General features: G+C 47.0%; 2 long non-coding RNA genes across 3 annotated transcripts; both read left to right on the top strand.

Moving 5' to 3' along the window:
- The first annotated feature begins 5,903 nt into the window (after positions 1–5,903).
- LOC135297736 (uncharacterized) lies at positions 5,904–11,171 on the top strand. Of its 2 annotated transcripts, none has more exons than XR_010359665.1 (3): positions 5,904–7,772; positions 8,447–8,547; positions 10,172–11,171. It is a non-coding gene; the product is annotated as an uncharacterized LOC135297736 (long non-coding RNA). The 2 variants fall into 2 exon arrangements; XR_010359664.1 differs by lacking the exon at positions 10,172–11,171 and adding an exon at positions 8,683–8,942.
- A 3,903-nt stretch (positions 11,172–15,074) lies between these two features.
- LOC135287820 (uncharacterized) lies at positions 15,075–22,747 on the top strand. The gene is made up of 3 exons (XR_010351318.1): positions 15,075–15,595; positions 19,464–19,701; positions 22,147–22,747. It is a non-coding gene; the product is annotated as an uncharacterized LOC135287820 (long non-coding RNA).
- Positions 22,748–25,511: the final 2,764 nt, after the last annotated feature.

The following is a 25,511-nucleotide window of genomic DNA, read 5'->3' on the forward strand; positions in this document are numbered from 1 at the left end:
TCCTCCGGCCCGACCTGCCCCCATCCGCCCGCATCCAGCCCCCTTCGCCCACCCCCCGTCTTTCAGTCCCGGTTTCGGCGCCCGGGACCCCCCTGGCACCGCGGGTCTGCCGCGCCGCCGCTCGGGCGGTCGCCAGACCCTCGCGCCCTTTTTGGGTTTGGGATGCGAGCGGGGCTTCGGGCCGTTCTTTGAAAGCACCGAGGCGTTAATGCAGCTTCAAACATTAAGTCTCTCGGGGAATTGTTTTCTGACGCCCGGTTTAGAGGTGACGGGCTCCTCTCCGCGCTCTTGAGGTTGCCGCCGGGTCTGCGGTGCCCGGGCGGGCGAGCCCTGGGGGGGTTTGCTGCTGGGCAGGGACAGGCGCCTCCAATCCTTCAAAGTGACTCGCTGAAACGAAAATTAGCGGGGATGCCATTTGCGCCGCTGCGAGACCGCACTTAAATAAAAATTCGCAACAATTATGTCTGTTTTAATGAAACTCCCCGCCACCAGCAACGTGTGGGTGGAAAGTTTCGGCTCTGCAGCACGACCGAGTGGCCACCCTCTTGGTTAGCGGGGCTTGCGGTAGCAAGAGAGGATGCATGGTATTGCACCCTTAACAAGGAAACGGGAGATCTGAGAAACTGTAAAACGTGGAACTGGCTTAGAGATTGGAAAGTAAAAAAATCAGGAAAAGGGATGAAAATGGGAAATTATACAGATCAGTGAATGGAAGCATCTGTAAATAACCAAAATAAACTCAAAACTAATTACTGTTCAGTAATGACAACAAATTCTCAGAACCACCACAGAACAGGAAAACTGGTTATTAAAATACATTCAGTTATGTTTCTCCTTTGTTTAACCCTTAGATGTACAAACAACTAATGCTATTTAGGCCTTAGATGCACAAATAAGACTAACTTAAATTGTCTGCTTAAAAATGCCTTTTGTCTTCTGCTGGCAGGTACTGAACACAGCTCAAGCTGTATCTCAAAAAGCCCTTCAGAGAACTGAGAAACTCAGGAGTGCTAACCTCCTTATGCTAACCTCACCCTTATGCAAGACCAAGCAATGGGAATCGTTGATGAAGTTCCATGGGCCAAGACAGGTGCATTAAGTTGTAAACAAGCATGAATATTTATTATGCCCCTCAGTAGTATATTCTGCTGAGAACTTGCCTTATGTATCACTAAAGGATTTGGCTCTGGGGCTGTGTTCTTTATATTACATATCCGTACGTTCACATTTGAGCATGCAGGTGAAATCCATCACAGCTTTGACTATCCAGAGGTTAAAAAATCATTGAGCCTTGCCTCAGCTCTGTTTATTTGTCCTGTGGTTGCTGCAGAGAGTTATGATGCTGCAGAGCTTGTCCTTTCCCGGATGAAGAGTGGGAATTCCCAAACAACAAGCTCGAGGTTGATCTGTTTGGGTTTCCCAGATAATGCTTTGCACCAGCTCCCTCAATGGAAACTGTCATCTTTTGTGTTCAGAAATATTTTAATTGGGCAGAAATTCCCAATGCGTGTCTCCAGGCATATCTGACACCCCTGCCTCCCTCGGTGACAGCTGTTTGCTTTCCAGCAAGCCGGCTGAAGGGGGCAATTCTGCACATCACTGCTTCAAATGGTCCTTAACGGGCTCACGATGCTACCTATGCCCTGTGGAAGGTCCTTCTTGCTGACAGGATCCTCTGTGTTTGTGCCAAGGCTCCCGAAGCTCGTTTACATCTTACACCCTCCCTGAGCTTGTGAAAGGCTATAAGCAATGCACTGTCCCTGAACAGAGGGTCCTTATTCTCCAGCTGTCACCCTCCTATTGGAGCACCTCTGTCTTGCTGAATCAAAGTCCTCCTTTTCTTCTCTACACCACTTCCACCACTGAAGGAATGCAACATTTTGAGGCTTCCTCCAGTTATGGATGGCTTGCTGTCTTCACTATGAAAAGTGCTGAAATAAAGCTGAAGGGAGCACATGGGCACTATAATCCTTCTGAAACACTGGCTGCTGGAGCACTTGTGCGCTCAGCTACACAGCAGACAGCACCGTGCATTTTTCTGCTTAATGCATTGACTCAGTGGTTTTCGATTCAATCAAGTTTGTTCTGCTATAACAACGCCCTCAGCTCTCCTCAGAGTGAGGCCTCAATATATTTAATTTGTTTTCTGAGCCGACAAACACCGTGAGTGAGTAACAGCGTGGGGGCGATAGGTGAAGTGCGGGAGGCTTCTCATTCCTTGTTGGACAGCAGGATGAGAACTTATTTTTATGATTTTTCCCTGGGAAGCTAGTGCTTCGCATTTTCCCTTTTTGTTTGTTAAAAACAAAAGAACAATAGCTATCCTGGTTAGCAGGGCTATTGTCCCTCTGTGCCAAATAAATGAAATCTCCCTGCTTACGTGAGCGTCTGAGGCATTTCTCTGCATTCTGCTAGCTTTCCTTTGTGTCACTCTGCTGAGGTTTCTCGCATTTTATCCCCCATTTTCCAGTCTTTTTCAACCCACTTCTCTCATCTTTCTTTTGTCCTCCATTCATACACTGTTGCTGGTCTGAATTTGAAATTGTGTGGTTTGTACTAAAGGCAAACCCATCTTTTAAACTGTGTTGAAATCATAACTGTGTTGTGATCGTGTCAGAACTGTGTTCAAACATTAACCATTAAAACATTCTAACAATGCTGAAACCTAGGCATGAATGGTCAGATCTTCAGAGACACTTAACAAGAATTGAAATAGCTCTGAAGATCTGGGCCAGCTTCTACCAGCTTCTAGTTCAAGAATCTCTATTTGGCAACATTTGTCTGTCCTTGACTAACTGCCCAGCCACTGCAGCTAAAGGATGCATTAAAAATGCTCTTCTTTTTTCTTTTTTCCCTTAAATTTTAGTGGAAAATACACCGCACCTGAGTCATTCTCTGGCATCTGCTTAGAATAACGGGATGTGCTTTCCACTTGGAAGCTCCGTTTTCTTGAAGGAAAGCATCTGCTTTCTGCCAGCAGCACTACAGGACAAACAGAATGGTGTTCCTGCCAAAAGCAATACAGCTGGAAAACCCAGGGGTCTGGAGGTTAAAAGCTTTGTTAAATAGAACCAGGTAGAGTAATCGTGAGTTTGGGGATGTTTTACTGTAATTTTAGAGGCAAACATTCACAGAAAGAGCTCTCCCCTATGCCACCTGCGTGAAGGGGTCCAGCAGCCTGATGTGGTTTGCCTTGCTGTGCTGAGTGCCAAGGCAGCGTTGTGAGCTCAGAGCTCACACGGGTGAGCAGGAGTAGCTGAGGAGCTGGTGCAAGTCCCTGAATGTGCACAGGTAATGGGAAACAGAGGGGTCTGGACTCCTGTTATCATTGTTGCTATTTTGCACCTAAGGACCCAGAAAATAACCCCAACTCCAATATTGCTATACCACAATCATAAAAAGCCAATACAGTGGTTCGTAGCTTCAAATTCTGCACAGCCTTTCCTAGGGATTGCCAAGATCTAAAACTCTCCCTGTCCTGTTGCCCCTGAGAATCCCCTTCTTTGTTTATCTGTTAACAAAGAGACAAGAGACTCAGCATTACAACCTGCTTGTATCTTTGCCTCTCCTGCTCAAGAATTCATCTAGTAAATCAATGTACAAAACCATCACCTACAACAGGTCTACTCACAAAGTAAGTCTTTAGCAAGGTCTTGGTGCTGCTGCAGCCTTTGGAGATTTCACATTTGTCAAATAGTGCCAGACAAATGAAAGAGGAAGGTTTTGTTCTTGGATTTTAGCTCACTGTTATTGACTTATTCATTATGCTCAGAGGAATACCCATATTTTTTTAGGTTTTCACCACAACTGTGCTCCATGGACAACTGTGCCACTTAAGTTCAGCCACTTTAGCTCTGATTTGTGCTGGGTTTTTTTCTCCTTCCCTCATTTTTCCTCTTGCAAGCACAAACTTTTAAATTTGCCTCAGATTCCAAATTTGCCATGCCTGCTCCTGCACACTGACTCTCGCTCAACCATATATCTGTCATTGGATCCATTAGTAAGTACAGTAGTAAGCTCAACTTTCTGCATGTGTTACTGAGCTTCCTGTAGGATATGCTGGATCTTGAGCAGGGTGGAGGGTTGGGGAGCAAAGAAGCAGTAAGTGTTGTCCCCATGGTATAAATCATTGGAAACTGGCTTGCTCAGCATATTAATTCAAGCTCTTGACACCCCCTCCTCCACCCATCCATCTCCCCTACAGCAGGGTCACCTTGAGTTTAAAGATGTGCTTGTTAGGGTGTGATGGGATCCAGAAAGGAACAGAGAGAGCCTCCTCTGTGCACATGTGCATGTGAAATCTATAGATCTTGTTGGTGTGCATCTTTGCATCCGTACAGTCTTCAAGGGCTGCCTTTGGGAAGCAGGGATCTTGCACCCAAGCAGCTGACATTGCTTTTAACCCCAGAGACACTCCCAGGTTTAGGCATCAATCCTCTGTTCCCAGGAAGAAGCAAGCACCTACTGTCTTGGTTTACAGCACTAAGCTCTGCAGGCAGCTGATGCAAAGATTTTTCGATGTGCTATAGAAAGTTTTGGGTTTTTTCACTTCTGTTATCATGTCTCCAAGAGCACCTTTATTCTTAGGTATTGCTCTAGCTTTCCTACTGGACAGTATGCATTTGAGACAAAGCTAAATGACCTTTCTTTTTTTTTAAAATTTTTCTGTGCATTCTGATAAATTCCTTCATCTTTTCAGAAATTATGGCTGAAAATAATCCATTTCTAACCATATAGTGGGATTTAGCATCACAAGGACTTTTAGCACTTTACCTCCCAATGACTGTATCTCTAAAGCCAGTTTCCTCTTCCAGACTTCTCAAATCTCTCCCTATTCACCATCTGTTCAATCAGATTTCTTGTTAGGCTAAGTACCTGTGTTGGCTTTAATCTTTGATGATGACAGCTCAACTATTGCCCCCCAAGGATGGGCTCAAGGCCAGAAGATGCAAATGTCTGGTTCTTCTCACCCTGATTCTGTTCTAAACAGCTTTTAAATGCGATGTGTATTATTAAGAATGGTCTAAATCCATGTCTCAATCACAAGAAGTAACTGACTAGGAGTGAAAACTAATGCTGGAGTAGTCTTGAATGTTCTCAAACTCACCTTCAACAAAATGTCCCATCAGATCACTTTTCCCTTTCAGGAAAAACTTGGCAAAATAGACATACCTTGCAAACAGGCTCTGCAGGTCAAGAAATGCAAGCTCTGAGCAGGTGAAGGTAGAAAGAAGGTGCCAACATTATGCAAAGCTGCAAAAGTTTTGTTATTAGCCTCCTGTTTCCTGACACTGCTCCTGCTCCGATACCTCACTCTGCATTTGTCCTCTCCACACAGTTAACTTGACTGTAACTCAGAAGTTCTCCTTACCTCTCTTGCTGCTCTTGCTCACATCTGCAAGATGCTTTTACTCGGCTGGGGGAGTGCCCCTAGCAGCGAGAGGTGGTGTATGCTGGCTCTAAGGGAGAGTGGCTTGTCAGCTGCTAACGCTTCCCCACAGCTGTGTAAACTCTGGGCGCAGGCAGCTGTTCCCCTCCAGATCTGGCGGTGGGAGCTGGGAAGCCTGGCACCCTCAGCTATTCATTACCAGCCCCCAAACTGGGAGCTGTGAGTGTCCCCTAACAGGCTGCAGCACTGACCTTGTGCTGGGAAGGGTGAAGTGCTTGTGCAGTGTGTTCAGAGGGACAATAGCGTCTCCCGTCCCTTTGAATGGTTGTGAAGGTCACCTACATCTTTCTCCATCTTAAGACTGCCTGCATCCAACACTGCCTCTCCCCTTCAGCCTCCTCATCATTATTCTCTGGGGAGTGTGGGCAGATCGCTTCTCCATCGGGGGCCATGCAGTGTAATTCCCTGAGCACTGGCAAACAGTGAACCTCAGCCAGTGGCAGGCTCGCTCAGATGATTCCATGTAAAATACAGCACTAATCCTGACCCACATTCAGGTGCTGCTCTCTCCTGCAGCTGCTCTGCTCAAGACAGGTCAGTTCCAAAGATATAAATTGAATGCTGAGAGGGAAAAGCAGTGCTATTTCTGCATTGTCTTTAGCAGGAAACATGCTTGGAGTTAATGGACCTGAAATGTTTAGGGTTTTATATGTCAAAACCAACACTGGTCAGAGACAGTGCATACGAAGGTAATGTGCTCCTTTACAAGAGGGAATGAGCAAGCAAGCAGCCAGGCAGGGTGCTAGTCAAACTTTCTGGTTCATGTGAGTATTTATTGTGATTATAATTGTGTTTCCTGTAGGGAAAGCTGTAAGGTGGACTCAGAGGAAACTTCTGCTACCTTGCAGCATGCTGTTCCTCTAGGCTCAGGTTACAGGTTGAGGCTTTTGTGTACTCACAGACATGCAAGAGGTTGGAGTCTTCTGTCTTGGCTTCTCTGCAAAGACTCTGGGAACAAGAAGTGACCTGTGAAGAGGCCTTTCCCCTCCTCACTGCTCCACCAGGGAGCCTAGAATGAAGAAGTTCTTGGTCTGGCCAGCTTTCTCTGGCAGTGGGAGAAGGCAGCTGCCTCCTCTCCTACATGAGACCCCAGTGGCATCCCTACAGTCCTTCATAAAAGTGGACCTACAAAAGCAGCTGGTGACTCACGTTGCAGCCCAAAGCCCCCGTTGCATGCCACTGGGAAAAAAGGCAGCTAAAACCCTTTGGGTGAGAGTCTCCTCCCACAAAATGAGCCCCAAGGGGCCACACGTTTCTTGGAGGCTATTAAATGTCCCTTTGCACGTGGCTCCTCACTGAGCATGGAAGGGCCCTGCTCCTGCTGGTGTAAAGCCTTCCCAGTACACCTCCACCACAGCAGCTATAAATAGGCTGGGGGATAAGACAAAGGGAAGCATTCTTAAAATGGAGGATACCACAGGTCCTGTTTGCAGGAGCAGGAACTCTATAGGGAAGTTTTAAAGCTGTTGATTTGGCTGACACTGTAGGTCTTAGCTGTCAGTGAGGATCTTTTCCCTTTTTTGCTGTACTAAAGCAGGGAGGGTGCTGTCTGTTCTTCCACCTAAAACCCACGTGAATTTAAGGTGATGGGTGTCTGCTGTGAAGAGAAGTTTGTGTATCTTCTGTTTTCTGCTAGCTGCAGAGCAGCGGGGTTGTGCTGAGCCTGACAGCCCCTTTTGTGAACCACTGCCTGGCAGTACAGATGCTCCCTTATTTAAATAAAAGCAGCCAGGGGGCTTGTGTGGTGTCTGCATGCAGACCCTGCTGTGTTTCACAACTACAGGCCTTTGGGTGCTACTGCAATCTGGAGAAGTAAAAATAAGGAAGGAGGGAGCGAGCCTCAGGAAGCCAAATCAAATGGCGGTAGCAGCATCTCAGGAAGCTCGCCCAAGGTGGTGGGGTGCAGGGCAGGTGAAGAAGATCAGAAGAGTAGGAAATCAGGGAAACAGATGTGGCGATGCCAGGCTTTGGGGAGGGAGCTCCTGAGATGCAAGGCCAGCATTCCCATGCTTTTCCATCTGGCAGTGAAGGAAATTATGTAAAGTGCAGGGGCCCTTTCTTATATTTTTTTTTCTTCCAATTCTTTTCTCCCTTCACTTCCCATGATGCAATTAAGGAGCCATTGCTGACATCATCACGTATGCATGCTGAATGCAGGCATTGTGTCCCGGCTGCAGTGCTGTACTATATATAGATTAGTTGCCAATCTCTGCTATGTATCAGCAGGGAAGACACCCAAGGAATTAAGAGAGCAGTTGCACTATAGGACTTCTGGCTTTTGTCCCATGGCCTCAAGACACAGTGGAACTAGAAATAATCAAAGGTAAGTTATTTGGAGACCAAGCCAGGAAACTTTTGACTGACTGATTTGCAGCAGCAGTAGGGAACAGTCTTCTAGGTTGTGATGCACAAAGAAGAAAGACAATCTGACCCACGCTTGTTGCTAGCTTCTTTTATGTAAAAATTAGTGGTTACTCAGTAATCTCCTCTCACCAGACCCTATGCCAGGCACTATGAGATAGCCTGCTTCCTTGGCCTTGGGTGGATAATGAAAAAGCATCCTCCTGGAATTGTTTTGGCCTTGGGGGCCCTTGAGGGGACAGAGTCAGTGACCTCCCCTCTGAAAATGGTAAATGCACCCTGCAATCCCCTGTGCAGAGACCAAGCAGAGCAGCCAGTGCCTGTCCTGCCATTGCCAGTGGCACTCTGACAGGACCACTGCTCTGTCTGCTGCCACTACACCCCAGGGAACCTCTTCCACAAGGAGCCTGTTCAACTGACCTTGCCAGCACTAGGTTAGGGAAATTTGTTCCTGTGCCTTTCCAGCGGTAGCATTTTCTTTTGCAGCCAGACAGCTCCGTCAGCTCCTTCTTCCTCCCACCCAGCCCTTTGGCAGGAGGTGACAGGAGGTGGCTGAGCCAATCTAACAGCTCAACACATCAGAAAGGGGCAAGTCCTGCTCCTTCCCTCCAGCTCCTGCTCTTTGCTGCTCATCAGGGGACACCCCAGGCAGCTGACAGCAGGGTCTGATGAGTGCTCGAGCAGAGGAGGTGATGGGATGGGGAGCTGCAGCACGAGGAGGTCGGGGGTCCTTGGAGGTAAGTGAACCTTCCCCGTTCAGCAGCGAGCTGTTAGATTGACTCAGACAACAGACAATTTGAGGGTGTAAATTGACCCTGAAAGGAAAGCTTTGATCTTAGAGGCTTTTTTCTTTCTTGTTGACTTCACTCCAGGCCAAATTCCAGCTAAACTGTGGCCATAGCAGCTTTTTCAGTCATTCCAAGGAGTCCCATACCAAGGTGATGAGACCGAGCGTTGCAGCCCCAGGCACTCACCTTCCTGCCCTTACACTGCCCATGGGCCAGTCACAGCATCTCTGTTCCTAAAAGACATTCAAGTCTTCACTGAGAAAATGGTACTTTTTGTCACTCTTCTGGTAGGAATTTGAAAATAAGTCAGGTAAAGATGTTTATTTCTTGTAGCCTCTGTGAGAGCGACTGTTGCATTGGTAGCAGGCACAGAGTGGTTTTGAAAATCTTCAGTTCTCCAGCCTCTCTGTGACCCTGCTCCTGTGTCTGACCCACCCATCACAACAAAGGTTTTTCCTTTCATCCAGGTGGGATTTTCCTTGCTGCAATTCCTGACTGCTGCCTCTTGTCCTCCCAGTCTTCTCAGGCTGTATTAACCCAGTTCTCTTAGCTTTTCTTTATACATCACACCCCAGTCTTCCAACCATCTTAGTGCTGCTGTGCTGCACTTCATCATACTCATAACTCTCTTGCACTGGGAAACCCAATTGAGACAGAGTAGCACAGGTGCAATTTCACTGCTGAAAACAAGGAAAGGATCACTTTTCTTCACCTGCTGGTTTTGCGCTTGCTGAGCAAACCCAGTCTGGAATTAGCCTTCACTCTGCTGTCTCACATTCAGGCCATTGCTCACAGGCACCCTCAGGTCCTTTTCTGCAGAGCTGCTGCCCTGTAGTAGGTCCCTGCTGATCTGTAGTAGGTCCCCAGTAAAGCAGGGAGTTATTCTAGATGAGGTGCAGGACTTTCCATCTTCCCATGGTGAACTTCATGAGGTGCCATTGCCCCATTTCTCCATCTTGTCCAGGTCCTGAACAGCAGCTCTGCTCTGCAGGGTATTGACCTCCTCCTGTTGTGACATTGTCTCTCAGCTTGTTGAGGAGGTGCTGTCCCTCAGTGTGCAGGCTGTGTGTGACATTGCTGTAAACCAATCACAGCCTCAGTATTGACCCCAAAACCCACCTGTGGACTGCTTGATGGACTCTGAATCTGTGACCACTCCCTCCAGAACCCAAGCACCCAGACAGTTTTTCACCTGCTTTCTAGTCCATCCACTCAGCCCGTGTCACCTTAGTTTGGCTACAAGGATGCAATGGGATACCATGGTGGAAACCTTGCTAAAGCCAAGGAAAGAGGTATCCACTGCCCTCCTCATCCCTGCAGATCAGGGCCCATATTCCATCAGCAGGGCAGGCAGGCTGCTCAGGCACACTTTACCGTTGGAGAACCCATGCTGGCTATTCATAGTCACTCTCCTGTCCTTCTTGAGGTGGACATAGAGTCCCTCAGGACTTGCTTCATAATTTTCCCAGGCACTGAATTGAGTCTGACCATCTGGTCCTTCCCCAGATTCTTCTTTCTGCCTGATTTTTTTGTTTGTTTGTTTGGTTTTGGTTTTTTGGTCTTTGTTTTGAAGGCAGATCTCACGCCGAGCATTGATCGTCAGATCAAACACAGACCTGGCTGAAGCTGGCGGATATACAAAGCAGCCTTCAAGTATGATAAAAGCAGCAAGTGAAGATCTCTGTGCAGAGTGAGAGCTGCTGTAGAAGCCACCATGCTCAGCACTTCAGCGAGCATTGTGCAGCCTGGAAAATGCAGCCTAAATGCTCCTTCTGGGGGACAATACAAAACAATTAAAGCAAATAACTGCAATTAAAATTGCAGAACTTCTGCAGTTAGACCAATAAATACTCTATGGTGTTACAGCCTATTTTCAAACAATTGAAAAACTCACTATATTGGATTCGTCAGGTTGAAGAACTACAGTTAGTCCTCTGAAGTGTTTCCATTTCTGCTGGTACTCCTTAATCCTTTCAACTGCATGTATATTGCAGAGTTGAATGAGAGGCACAAATTTGGACATGAGAATCTGGTCCAATTCAGGCCTTTCTAGTGTGGCTATTTCAATAGTGAAAACAAAGGCAGTATCAGAGCTGTTGGGGAATACTGTGTCTTTTCTGGAAGTATGAGGGAATTCTTTATATTTCCTGGATGCAAACAGTATTTCTACCTGGTAATGCTGGATCACTTTTCACTCATTTTCTTTTAAACCCCAGACATGAAAAAACTCTATTTTTTAAACTGATTTTATATCTTTCCTTGATGTAGCTATATGCAGGACCATAAAAGTTTTCACCTAACTGGCTAATTATATTTTGTTTGCAAGAGAGAAAGGTTTTAAACTTAATAATATTAAACATAATATTAAACAGCTCCCAAAGATACTTTGAATATTGACCAAAGGCATGACATGGGGATGATTGGCTCCATGGCTGTCAAAACAAAACTTCCAGAACTCCACTAGGAATCTGGGCATCTCAGGGTCCCTGGCAGCAGGAGCTGAGGGCTGAGGCAGCATCTACACTGCCTCGATTGCCCTTGGGCACCCCACCACGCTGGCCCTGGCAGGTAGCTGCTCTGAACCGAAAGCATACATTTGTCTTTTAGGATGAAGTTTTGAACTTGTATTCTCTGATCGTACAGATCCCAAAATTAAGTGAAAAACTGCTAAAACCTGTAGTTCCCCACCGGCAAAACAGCAAAGCTTTTACCTTTGTGCAAAGCCTGAAGTGCTGACTCTGTCAGACCTGAGGGTGTCTCCAAAAGCCAGTGCAGAGCTATCTGATCCTGCCAGCAGGGATCTGCAGAGCTATGAAGCCCTCTCTGCTTTTCAGGTTTCTGATGCAAGCGCCTTGCGCAACACCACAGGCTTCCAGGTACAGGGAGCGTGGCCAGCCCACAAAGCCAGTGCACATCTTTGCCACCTTGAGGCCAAAATAACCTGACCTCCAGATGATCTTAGGAGCATGATGAATAATGTATTGCATCTCCCAGAAGGCTGATTTCTGCCCGTTCAGTAACTGACAGTTTTCCTGACATCCACCTACTGTGTCAGCTTGTATATTTTCAAAAAGGGTTCTGGGTTATTGAGGGGGAAAATCTGTAAGGCAAAGGAAAGATCGCTTCAAAAAGAAGTCAAAAAGTATTGGAGTCATCAGATACGTGTGACTTTTGGAACACATGGTGGCTGCAACATTGGGATTCCCCTGAGCACAACAAAATCTATCAAAGAAGAAATAGTAGGGCTGGAGAAAGCGGGAACTGAGGGCTAGGAGAGAACTTCCGAGGAGTTAATTAGTGCTGTATTAGTGTTGGTGGGCAAGCAGACACGGTAAGTAAGGACATACATTTGTGAGGTCATTTAGAAATTCCCAAAGAAGCTCTCTTTGTGAGCAAATGCCAGTGCTGACACACAAACTACCCGCTATGAGAGATAATTTGCATGTCATTCATTATGGAAAAGGCATTACAGGGTAAAGTCCCAGTCCTTTGGTTCAAAGAAATCCCAGGACTGCTTCAGATTAGCTGCCTGCCATCTACAGCTGTTTCTTGCTGGGCTGGGGTGGTTTCTGGGAGCCATTGGATCCCCAGGATCATCTGGGTCAGGGCAGAATCATCTCCTGGTGAGGGAACTCCCTGCAGTGGACAAGAACCCTCCCATGCAAGGAAAGGCTTGTCTCCCTCTGCTCTCCCTTATCCTGGAGTTGCCATTAAAAAAGTTCAGAAATGGCAGCCTCATGTGTTGAGTCACCAAAGTGACTTTTAATTCCCAGAGGGAATTTTTAAAGTGATTTAACGCTTAGAAGTTTACACTTGTTTGGGAATGGGTAAAGCTCCTAAGCCCTGCTTTGGTGCTTTTAAAAACGTGCCATGCCAATTAGCTGCAGATGTGTTTTCAGGGTAAGAAGGGTGCTACTAGACATTCCCCTGCTTTTTTCAGCTGGACCATTTCCTGTGAGCAAGCTCTGCAAAATGTCTGAGCTCTCACCCTCATGGATGGCGGGAATGGGCTGCACTTCCTTCTGGTGTGGTTTTTGGGCAGTGCAGCCCATTGATGCTCTGTCCTGCTCCTCTTGCCATCCTTCTCCCAGTGCTCCACTGGGCTGGCTCCTTCTTTGTTCTAGCTGGAGCCCACTGCAAAGCTGGGGTTGTCTTAAACATAGTGGGGTGGTCTGCTGTTCTTACATGAAAAAATATACTTAGACACAGCAAATGTTCTAGCTTTTGGGGAACAGCTAATTTTTGGGGAACCACATTTTCTGCCTGCGTAACTTCAATGGAGTCAATGCAACATCTTTTCCAATACAGCCTGTATGCCAGGGATCACATCAGTTTTCAGGATTGGAACTGCTTGCAAATAACAGCACAGACTTCTTTGGAAGCATCATAAAAAAGAATGCTTCTGTATGATTTATTATATATTCATTATGCTCAGGCTGACACCACTTGTGCTCCTTATGTGCTTTTCTCAATTACATTCTTAAGCACTTGTATAATTTCAAGCACCTGGAGACCTTGGCTCGCTTCGCTGGATGCTACTTCTGTTCAGCCTGATGCCAGGGTTGTGCTGCAGTGTGTGCTACAGTCTAAACAGGTAAAACTACTGGTTTTGACTTAACTGTGTTTTGTCTCTTATTGTCTCTTATTTCCCTTGGGGTTTTATCTTCTGAAGTGGTTCTCTGGACTAGGAACAGCTCCAAGGTCTTCTCCATGCTTTTGGAAGATAACATCCTCCTTGTTGGGACTTGCTGATTAAACTGTGTGGGAATGAAGGGCCATTTGCCTCTCCAGCTGCCTTGGGCCTGCTGTGATCCTTTAACAGCCTGGGTGACAGCAGGAGCTGCCACTTCCAGGGTCTGCACTGTGCTGCGGAGAAGCTGGATGCTTAACTGGAAGAAAGCAGGGATACATGAGATGGGAATTGAGTGTCTCAGCACCAAGGGCAGTGGGTAGGAAAGCAGCTCCACAAATACAACTCTGAGTGTAGACAACCAGTACAGCAGAGGGTGTGTGGCTCCCCCTGTTCCTCTGACCAGCTGGTCGGTGCTCACCCCTCCCTGAGGTCAGGGTAGGCTCCCATTGCTCCCCTGCAGGCTGCACCCACCTGGCTGAGCTCAGGCAGGGGCAAAGCTCACTCCTGGGGAGGGCTGACGTGGACACAAAACCTTGCTCAGCCTTTTTCCAGCCAGCATCTTCTATCGCAAGGAAAGATGACAAATTTTTCGCTAAATTATTTAAGATACTACTGACTGGTCATGAATTATTAAAGTGTTTATTACTTACCATTTGGATGGCAACTCAGGGCAGAAAATCACAAGCCTTTCAGGAAACCTGAGGCCAGCCTTTGCGTGCCAGACATGCCGGGGACTCGGGGGTGAGCCGAGGTGGTGGGCGCAGCAGCATCTGCTGTGAGAAAAGGCACGGCTGGAGCCTGGAGCGTGATGCAGCCTGCGCTGCTGCAGATGGCTTTGCCACTGCTGCTGCAGTCTCACAACCTCCTGCCACTCCTCCCAGTGCTATTTTTGTTTAATATTTGCATGATGGCCGTGCTAGAACCCCTTTATACCACGTGCCATAAAAACTACAACAGAGACAATCCTTATCCTTGTACTTTGCTCCCCATTACTGCAATTTTCTTATAGATTAAACGATCTTTAGGTAGGATAGGACACTATGAAGCAAGAATGTGCTAATTCTCATCAGCAAATGTATGTTTGTTTATGGTCTTGCTCTGTGGAAGATATTTGAAATTTTTTTATACTGGCCTTATTTCTCCCTCCTTTTCAGCCTCCCTCATGTTTAGTGGTTTGGTGGTTTTTGTTTGTTTGGTTGGGGGTTTTTTTTGTGTTTTTGTTTGTTTGTTTGTTTGTTTGTTGGGTTTTATGGTTTTTGTTTTTCCTTCTTTTTGTTTTAATTTTCCCATTCCTTGAAACTGTAACCACGTGCTGATCATTAGGACTTCTGTTCAATGCATACTTATCCCTTGTGGTCAACGTTCACCAGTTGGAGGTTAGTGATCAAAGAAAGAGCGTACCTTATCTTCCAGTGTTATTTTGAGGAAGACAAAGCAAGGAGATAAGCACAGTTTGGACATGCAACTGTGCCTAACAATGTTAGACTGCCTCCACATCAGAGTGGAGACAGTCAGGATTGGGCAGTGGTTAAAATACAACTACTTGGAGCAAAAATTCTGCTGGTGGGTTCTGGCCAAATGGCATGGCTACTCAAAATTGAGAAGAAGCTCACAATTACCCTTTGGGCTGTGAGATGAGTTTGGCTGGCAGGCATAGACATATCACAGCATTCAGAATCCACAGGGTAGCCAGCGATTGCTGGAAATCTCTGAAAGTGTTTGTGAAAACAGTCAGCTGAATATGTTTGTCCTTGAAATGCACTGTTTCTTATTTAGTATCCTGTGCTCATTTTTCCTCCCTTGCAAACATTTCAGTCATTCAGCCCAGGAACTGATTAAACCACCCAGTAAACACAGTACAGATGTCAAAGTGAAAAATTCACAAGCTATTCATAACAAGCCATCTGCTGAAAATAATTTGTCTAAACTATTTGGGGAAAATTTACGAAGTAATGAAAATGCTCAGAGATATTTGGGAAGATTCTGACTACCAAAAAATCATGAAAGGGCCTAATGATATGTTTTGGATACAACCGAAAGCTTTACAGCTTGCTGCAGGATTTGGGATACTAAATTCTCTTTGGCCTGCCATGCTAAGTACTGGCTGCTCAGTTTGGAAGCACGTAAGCCTTTTTCACATTTACGATTACCCTACAAGAACGTGCAGTTTGGGCACAGTCCATGGTCTGATTTATATTCCCAGGGTGATAAACGGCCAAACTCCCACTCGGGCTGTATTTGGACTATATTGGGAGCCCAGCCTTTTAGAAATTCAATCCATCCAAGCAATACCAAGTCATACCCAACCTTCACAGACCTTGCTCAAGAAAAGACATACCTAACCTTCAACAATTTTTCATTCAGGTAAATCGCTGTTTTTCCTTGGCTGTTCAAATAGTTTCTGTCATGCGTTATTCTGGTTTTCAGAGCTCGTGCTGAGTTCTAAAGATGGGCTCTTTCGTGTGCCATGGCTCCAGGAGCATGTTTCTCTATTCTCTGCATCTTTTCTTTGCCTTGGTTTACACACTGGTGCTTTGACAGACACCTGAGCTAGATAAAGTGGGTTTTGTGTGTGAAATGCAGATTTGGGCCTCTGGGAGATGTATGTGCTGGTACATCAGAGATCTCAGTTTTAAACCACAAGCAATTTCCTGAAGAAGGCTTAAAGTGAAGTAAGAAAGAAGGGGAAGATTAGTATCTTCAGGGGACGTTTTCCAGCACATCACTTAAATCCTCCTCCCCAGCCTACAGGCTGAGTAAAGGTTAATCCTATAGCAACTAAAGTCCCATACAATCCACACTCCCTCAATGTACACATTTCCAGGAGGAATTCCTCTGACTGAGCATAGTTGGCAGCTTCACAGAAAGGTATCTCAGCTTAATGGTCACAAGTCAGTGGATATCTAGATCCATCAATCTCCAATGGATATAAAAGTCACACAGGGACATTGCTGCTGTGCATGTGCAGGATGGGGGCTTCCTTTGTGAGGAAACCATGTGGACCAAGAAGAAAGACCTCTCTGAAAGCCCACACCCTCTTGGGTTGTCAGACCTTTCACTCTGGGATTAATGGGCCTGGGGTCAAACAGATAGGTAGGTACTTAATGAATTTTTCAGTAGATGTTACATCTGAAGTCTGTGTTTACTGAGTTGTTCCCATGACCTGTTTCTTATTTTCCTTGGAAACTGTCAGTGTAAATATTCTAAATAGACTGAAAAGTCCATAAGTAAAGCTGGTTGCTGAACTTCCCCAGTGATGAACACAGGGAAATTAGTTTTATGTTTGTAGTCAGAACTTGCTTTCCATTTTTAAGTGACTTCTGATATTGAAGTCCTAATTAGGTACTTTTAAATAGAGATGAGCTAATGCATTGTCCAGCTGCTCTTGCCACTATCCTGTGCTTGCTGATAGTTGCCCATCTGCTCTTTGCCAGCTTAAAAATAAACATCCACTACTAAAATGATGTTCATTTAGAGTATTATCCTCATGCTACACAATCCGGTATTTTCCATCTAAAAGTTCATTCTGTTCAATAAAAAACCACCAAAAAATGCAGTGGCTTCTGTTACCAGAGGGACAAACCGATCTCACTTTATGAAAATATGCCCTGACATGTAGGTGCCAAACGGGAAGCTCCAAAACCCGCGCTAGCTTGATCCTTCTCCTTCTAACATCCCCATCCCCGAAGCTGTCTGAGCGCCGGACTCCCGCTGAGTACCGCGGCAGTGAAGCTCCCGGCTGTTCCCACTAAAACCTCGGGCTCTCCGGCCCTGCAGTGCGCGCAGCCCCGATGGAGCTGCGGCCCGTGCCGCAGCCCGCGCTCCCCAGGGGAAGGAAGGGAAGCCGGGGATGCCCCGGAACAGCCGGGCTCGCTGCGGAGGCAGGAGCCAGCGGGCACACGGCCGTGTGTCCCGCCGGACCCTGGGCGCTCCGTGCCGCGGACAGCGGGGCCGAGGGGACCGGGCAGAGTCCATGCTCTCATTTATATTCCCAGGGTGACAAATGGCAGCGGGGCTGCCGGCGGAGGGCCCGGGGTAGCGGGAGCGGGACAGGGCTCGGCGGGTTCGGCGGGGCGAGAGCGGCACCCAGCGGCACGGGGCGGCACCGGGACACACCGGGCACGCCCCGGGACAGGGACACCGCCCCAGCAGCGAGGCAGGCTTGGACTGGGTGTGAGGAAGGAGTAAAAGGTTTTTTACAGTGAGCGTGGTGAGATGCTGGCACAGGCGGCCCAGAGGGGAGATGGATGGATGGATGGATGGATGGATGGATGGATGGATGGATGGATGGATGGATGGATGGATGGATGGATGGATGCAGCATCCCTGGAAACCTTCATGGTCAGGGTTGCAGAGGGCTCTGAAAAACCTGGTCTATTGAAGATGTCTCTGATCATTTCAGGGGGTTTGGAACTAAATAATGATAAAGGTCCCTTCCAAGCCAAGCCATTCAATGATTTTATGATTCTGTGGTACTGTGAGTCTGTGTTTCAGTGGGTCTGTTGTTCTGTGACTTCCAGCCCTGGGAAAGGCCTTGAAAATGGGTGTGGCTTTCTGCTTTTGTTTTTGTTTTAATAAAAATGACACACACATGGAGGAGTGGAAGGCCTGAGGAAGCCAGAGAGAAGGTCTGGGCTTGCTGCTGCTCTGCTGGGGGCAGGAAGGGAAAAGGAGCTGCAGATTTGGGACCTTTCTCTTGCTGTTACAAATATCAGGGAGAATGGTTTCTCTACCCACTAGCTTTGACCTGAGGGATCCTACCAAGAGGGAGCTTCAGGGCTGGATTGCATCAGGCAAACCTGACCTTTCTCTGCAACAGGGGAAGTGGAAGAGGAGATGAAAATCTGTCAGACTTAACTGTAATCCCAGCCAGTGACATTTCAGTGGAGCTGCTGTGGGCTGGGAGTACTGCACTTAAGAACAGATTTTTTGGCAAAAAGAACTTAATCCACTGCCTTAGAGTAACAAATACACATTAATCATGTCTAGAATGGTCTGCATGCTTGTGTGAACCAGCCACAAAGCCCACAGCCCATCCCTCACCTTCCTCCTTGGGGTCTGATCCAGAAACTCTGCCAGTTCTGTCACGTTTTGCTCCAGTGGAACTCCAAAGGGAAGTGAATCTTAATCCTACCCCTGTTTAAGGTGTTGAACATTGCTGTCTCTGTAAGAAGGGACTGTTGATAAGGATGAGCCAACTGTGGGTTTGGAAACTTGATAGATAACTAAATAGTGCTCAAATGGCTGCATTTCAATAGAAGTGGTGTTTGTTGGAAAAAAATATTTTAGGAAAAAGGCCTGTATTTATTATTGGTTTAAATCTTTTTAGCGTGATTACAGACTGGGCAGACAATCTACTTTTCATGTGGTGTAAAAGAATCCTCCTAAATGAATAAAATATGGGATATGTAAAGAGCTCAGCTTAAAACTGAGCAAAAAAGAGGAAAGAAAAAAAGCAGAGAGAACACAGGCAAGTCCCTATCTCAGCTCTCATTGCCATCTGAGAATTCGTGGTTGGGATCTATGAAAGAACAACCCCTGGTGGGACAAGAATTAAAATTAGAAGAAGAAGAAAAAAACCCCTAAAATACAGAGTGACCCATGAAACCTAGCCTAGAAAGAAGGAGGGCCACCAGAGGAAATGAAGTTAAGGATATGTTTGCAAGGAGTTTGTTTTCTCAAAGCCTTCTGTTTCACTGCAGCTGATTTAAAACCAGAGTTGTGTTTCAGCAGCAGCAGTTGTAGGAGTGCAAGAGGGGAGTCTGCCACCTCGGCCTCTGCCAGCACGCCTCACACTGAGCTGTTTCTGGGATTGGGCTCAGAAGCTGTTCATGGGACCAGACCTGCAGGAAAAGCTGCCCTTTCCTTCTGGTGGCACAAGCAATGCTGCACAGAAGGTGTCCCTCAGCCTGGCTGCAGACAAACCCAGGAGTTTGCTGCCCAGCAGTTCTCCTCACTTGCAGGAATGGTCAGCAGTGATGCAGGGCTGTGCCCACCAACACAGGGATTTGTGCAGTGCAGGAATTGAAACAGATTCTGCTGAGGAACCAGTGTGATGCCATTAAAACCTTTTGCATCATAAATGCTTGTGGAGCCATCATTCCCCCATCAGCTCAGCTTCTTCCCTCTCACATCAATGGTTTCACAAGCATGTCTACTTACTTATTCTATGTTGCCTATGTTGTACAAACAGCAAATCATGGAATAATATATTTTTGGGTATTTTTTTCAGGACAATTTGTTTATTCAGCTCACTTACTGTCTTGGAAACATCACTGGAGGAGACCTGAGCAAGCTGTCACAGAGCAGAGCTGACCTTGAAGTGCTGTGCCAGCAAGTTAGCCCCAAAACGGTGTTCAACACAGCAAATTCCCACAAGGAGATTGGGAATGGATGCAGTGCAGAGAAGGGGTTCATTCCAAAGGATATGGGCCCTCAGGGAAGAAAGCCAAGCATGTTGTGTGGTGCTGGTGAGACAGCCTTACTCCTGGTAGTAACTTCAGTGCAGTGAGATTTCCATGCTGTGGCTACACATGGAATTTCTTCATGTGTTGATTAAAGCAATGTCCTGCTTGCCTGTTGTCTGCCTCTCCTAAACCCACTGGGCAGTGGGAGGGGCAGGACATCAAGCCAGGCTGAAAATTAATGTTTTAGCAACTTTGGTGAAAATTTCACTCCTCCTGCAAGTGTACCTGCAAGTTACACAACAGGTACATACCTCCATTCCCCCAGGCTGGCTGTTTTCCAAAGGCTGGGCTGTCACAAACTGCTAACAGCAGTGCTTTTCACCTCACAGTGCTGCTCCAAGTGGGCCACATGTGGGCTGTTCTCCACCTCTGGGCACAGACCTGTTCTCCTCAGTGCAATCCCACTACAGTTAGCACAGCCTTGCTCCTCCACACACTCCCACTGTTACATTTTCCTTAACCACAAAATGCTTCTCTTTTCTCCCCATAATGGGAAACTCTCTGGGGACCATGGCAAAAACAACTGATCCCTGAGGATGCTGTAGCTCCTTTCCGGGTCAGGATGGTCCTGCTGTTGCATCTTTCCCAGCTGATGGCAGGCACATTTCCCAGATGTGTTTTCCAGTGCCCAGGTTCCAGCCCTCCTCAGGGTGTCTGTGATGTCCGGTGATGTCAGCTGGGGGTTGCTGACACCATTGTGCAAACACATTTCAAGGGATGGTTCAAATAAGAGATAAATTATGGGGAAGTTTCTGCTTAGAAAGGATCTTTACACTTGAAATCCTTGTACTAACCCTGTCTGAAAATAGTGGTGCGGACGGGGAAATATAAATTATAGTCAAAAGCTGAGCTGAGTAAATGCTGCAGCGGGGATCTTTCAAGTTCATTAGCTCTTTACAAAGCCGTGCTTATACTGATTTGGATAGACAAGTATCTCCAGAGAAGGCGTGCAAATCTGCCATCATGATCCAGGGAATGAAGAGCCTGGTTGTCCCTTGCCACAGCACAGGTGCCTGGGTGCTGAGCTGCACTTGGGAACACAACATCTCACTGCATGTCATGGCTGAGGACACTTTATTGCTTTCTGTCAACACCCCAGCACTGAGCTAGGAAGTAATATGTGCTTCTAGTGATGTGATCCCTCAGACAGCATTTTAAATCATGCTTCTGTCTGTGGGGAGGCATGAGAGATCCCGTGACACCATTTTCACTTCAGGAAGAATAAAGGCATTCATCTCCGCAACATTGGATAGATTCACTGCCTTATCCCAATAGGGCATCTTCACATAAACAGCTGAATTAAACTGCAGTCTGGAATAGCAGTCAGGGGTAGGAAACTCAGGCACTAATTTTACTTCTTCACTGAAACTATCTGTGTTTTATTGCTCTGAAGGAGGGTAGCCAGCAGTTTGTGCTGTGGCTTCCAAATAATGGCACTATTTGTCCTCCGAGTGATTTTTGTTTGAATGCTGATAACTGGTGTTTATGTTTTCAAGCCCAGTCGTGGCCAGCACTCTGAGTAGAAAATCAAAAGCAAGTTCCAACCTTTATTTCCAAGGAATCTGGCTGAGCTGTGGAGGTCAAACTGCAGTTCAAATATTTAAAATGCAGTTTTAGTTCCAGGACAATTGCTCTAAGACAGCCAAAAGAGGAATGGTGATAACAATTTTAATACCAATGGGGACAGCTGATTTGAATTAAGCCTTTTCTCTCAAGTGAGAGACAGCAGCCCTTATAAGGACCAGAAGTCTGCTGTGGTGGAGCTTTTCATGACCATTCATAGCCACAACCTTCCTGAATGGGTAAGCTTTGAAAACATTATCCCAGTGTTACACATGTGGGACTGTGGCCCAAGACTTGGCCTGGGACCTCCCCTGAGAACACTCAGCAATCTTTCAGTTGAGCTGAGAATCACTCCCATGCCTTTCTCAACTTTCCTTGCCCTGCACCAGCATCCTCCAGGCTGGATCTCACCCTCTGCCCCTTGGGCTGGTGACAGCCCTTAGCTGGATGTTCATGCACTGCCCAGCTGCTTTGAGGGAGGGCAGAAGAGCCAGCAAGCTCCTCTGGTCCTTGGACTGATTTCATTCTCCAAGCACTAGAAAATAAAGATAAGGAGAAAAACAAATCAGTGTGCAGGGTAGAAAGCAAAGCTGATGAAGGATATAGATTTGTATGCTCAACACAGCCTATGGTGTACTTAAATAACATAGCAAGGATTTTAAAAATCCCGTTCTTCCATTTGAAAAGTAAGCACCTCTTGTGAATATACAGGTGTGTGAATTAATAATTTGGTGTTATTTTTAGTTCTTTGGTTTGTTTATGCATTTGGAAAGCTGCTTCAGCCTCAGTGGCTCTAACAACCCAAGAGGACAGGAAAATGTGAAGTGCATTGTCCTTGTATCTTTTCTCCTTTTTGGGTTTTTGCATCAATCTGATTTTTTTCAGGTCAGTTTCTATTACTGTTGGGTCTGAGTGTGTCCATCACCACATTGTGAAGATGCAAAGCTGCAAAGCCACAAATGCACAGAAGGTTGCTGCCTCACCTCACCTTTTCATAGACCCGGCAATTTTCCTTATCGTTGGCAGCAACTGGGGATAAAATCTGCGTGTGAACTGCTTCCAGCAGGACCTGCCTTATTCACCCCATGGGACAGGACTTCCCTGCCTTCTCTCTGCCTGCCCTTTGCAGAGTTTCCAACAGCGTTCTGGCTCCCAGCAGCTCAGACTATGGGGGTAAGGGGAGAGCTCTGTTCCAGGCAGGTTCCCTCCTCCCAGGCATTGCTACTGGAGAGACACAGAAGTTTAGCATCTCCCACCTGGCACCAGGGTTATTTATGCAACATATTCCCCCTCCTTTTGTCCAGAAAGCTGCATCCCTCTCTCCCCACGACTGGGCTGACTCCTGAGGAGCAGAAACCCAACCCCGGGGCTCCATCCTGAGGAAACTGTACCTTGCTGGGACAAGGACTGCAGATGGCTGCAGCTGCTCAAGCCAACTGGGACGGCAGCCGCCGGCCCCCACGCAGCACCCCGCGGCTCAGGTGTCCTCAGGAAGGAGAGAATTAGTGAGGACTTTAATGCTGGATTAGGCTGCCCCAAGTTTTCCCTTTTTCTCCTACCAGCAGCTCAGCCCGTGGAAGCAGGCGGTCTCCGGTGTGGGTTACAGCCTGGGACTGCCCCTCGGAGTGGCCACGTCCTCTCCTCGACCCACAGCCCCTCTGCCTCTCAGGCATCTTGAGGTGGCTGATGCCTGGGTGTGTGCCCCAGGGCACCCCAAGGGCACAGGGATGGGAGCTGCCTGAGGCTGCAATTTACAACCCCGCTCTGTCCTCTGCTGTGCAAAGTCTGGAGCTGAAATGGAGAATTTTGCAAGGAATAAAGGCATTTGCCTCTTTACTCTGTCTTTTTCAAAACCCATCCTCCTGAACATGGGTAGAGCCCCCTGCACTACATGTTTAAAATGTTCTCCCCTGTGTTTTTAGGCATTCCTTTTTTTGAAGAAACCCTTAGGATATGTCACCAATTTGCAGAGAAATCTGCAGCTGTCCTGGCAGACTTTAATGGCCCTTAAGCCCTGGAGGACTGAGCAACCCAACGCTGTGGCCTTGCTCTTGCTCCAAGAGGGAGACACGCCATTCCCCCTGTGGTCAGACCTGCCACCATTAATGGAACTGCTGGGAAACTGGAGCGGGCTGTGTCTGGAGTGGTAGCTGGTATAGGCTTCTTGGCTGGATTTGGACAGCCCAGCAGGCTGCCCTTCCACAGCAGTCATGTGGAAAGCCGCAGAGAAGGTCAGGATATTGCAATAATGCCATTTTTCAGAGTCTTTCTGAAAAGCCAGTTCAGTGGCTGAATGAGTTCATGAGGATTCAGGACAAAAATCTCACAGTCATGCATCACAGAAATAAGAATTATAAAAGACTTAGTGTATGATTTATCCCTGGGACTTAGAGATTTGCCAAAACCGCTGTGTGCCGAAATCCAGGAGAACATACAAGGATATCACTTTTACCCTGTTTCTCATCTTTCCTTGAACATCTGCTACTCATTGTTGCTAGAGGGAGGTTTGGGATGAGGAGACACACCAGATCTGACCCACTGCCATAATTCTTTTACTTTCTGCTATGTGGTATTCACTTTTTAAGCCCAGTTGACTTTGAACAACTCAGCAAGGCTTATCTGCCACCCTCCTTGGGAGCTGCTCCTCACCTTCTGAGAATTCCCCATCTGAATGTCCTCCTGATAATTCATCAGTACTTCCCAAAGGGTAATTAAAAAGCTTTTGTTAACATCTGTCAGGTCTGCCTGCCAAATTGAACACACCTTGGAGGGTGCTGTCCTCTCATAGAAGGATTAGCAGCAGGATTTACAAGCCAGAAGGAATCCAACTACTTTTTATGGAGACACAACCTCAGAGAAACCTCTAGCCCTAGGGATTTGCTTTTCATTTTCTGCTCTACAAGTGCAAACAGAGTAGAGAAGCTGCACCCAGGCTGATGGCTCCTGACCCTCTTTGTGTTCAAGATGTGAGGCAGCAGGAGCCTGAAAATCACGGCTGTGACACCACATTCATTAAGTAATTGAATTCCATCTGCCACAGCAAGAGCCACACTCTGTGCAGCACCACTTGGCTGCTGGCATATGAAGTTTCTCAAGGACAGTTGAAGCAAAATTCGCACTTTGGGAAGCTGGTGGAGCTTTAGGAGTTCATGCAAAAATGCCATGAGGAATCAATGTTTTTCATAAGAAATGTTTTAAATTAAGCCCAGTTCTCCTTTAGTCGGTGTGTTTATCCTTCAGTGTTTTCAAACTTGTCTAAACCAGGCTTCAGGAAGGTTTCACTTCCAACACACATTTTTCTTCATTGGACAAGTGAGAGGAGGTGGGGCAATCTCATGGTGCAGACCCCGAGCTGAGCTACAAAGTACAGAGACAATTCATAGCTCAGCCCACAGACCCTGCCTGTGTGTAATTGTGCCACTCAGAGCAGAGCCCCAAACGACATGGGGCACAACCATGTTGGGCTTCTGTTGAATGTGTCAGGGGTCCAGTGTTTGCATCAGATCATGCCATGGCCATGTGCTTTGTGTACCAGAGCCCAATTCATTGCACATTTTCTATGTTCCTGTTCCCCTGCCATGTGCTCTGCAATGCTGCTGCTGTGGGTAAATGGCCAGTGTCAACCAAAGCTTTTGGAAAAACCTCAAGAAAAACATGCAGAACCCAGCTCACCAGCACAACTCTTGTCTGCTTGGAGAGGTCACACTGCACATCACAAGGTTTGGGTCCAGCCTTCTCAGCTCAGCTTGGTTACACTGTTCAAACTGCTGAAGGTGCTCAGCTTGGGTAGATATAGGAGCACCTTTTCCCTGCACAAACAAGTCAGTTTCTGGGAAAAGTTTTCAGCAAATTTAAGAGAAGTTACAATCCATACGAATAAAAATTCACAGATTTTTTTGGCCTGACACGAGGTAATCCTGTGACTTCCAGCCCCAACACAGCCCCACACATTCCAGCAGTCATGTGGCTGACAAGACACGGTTTGGGGGACAATCCTTCACAATGCCAGGGGGAAGAGCAAGCCTTGACAGCTTGGTAAGAGCAAGGTTTCAATCCCCAAAACAACATTCCTCACTGAGCAGCAGTGTGGGGCTGCTGTACCAGGGTGTTCTAAGCCAGAACACACAATGCTCTAGTCCATAAGACCAGTTGTCAAAGCTTTTGGGGTGCTGCTGTCTCTGGGGTGTCCTGGGAGCCCACAGGTGATGACGATGATGATGATGTCCCTTCAGCTGAGGCACAGTCTGTGC

Source organism: Passer domesticus, chromosome 1, assembly GCF_036417665.1.
Source record: "Passer domesticus isolate bPasDom1 chromosome 1, bPasDom1.hap1, whole genome shotgun sequence".
In the NCBI taxonomy this organism is placed as follows: domain Eukaryota; kingdom Metazoa; phylum Chordata; class Aves; order Passeriformes; family Passeridae; genus Passer; species Passer domesticus.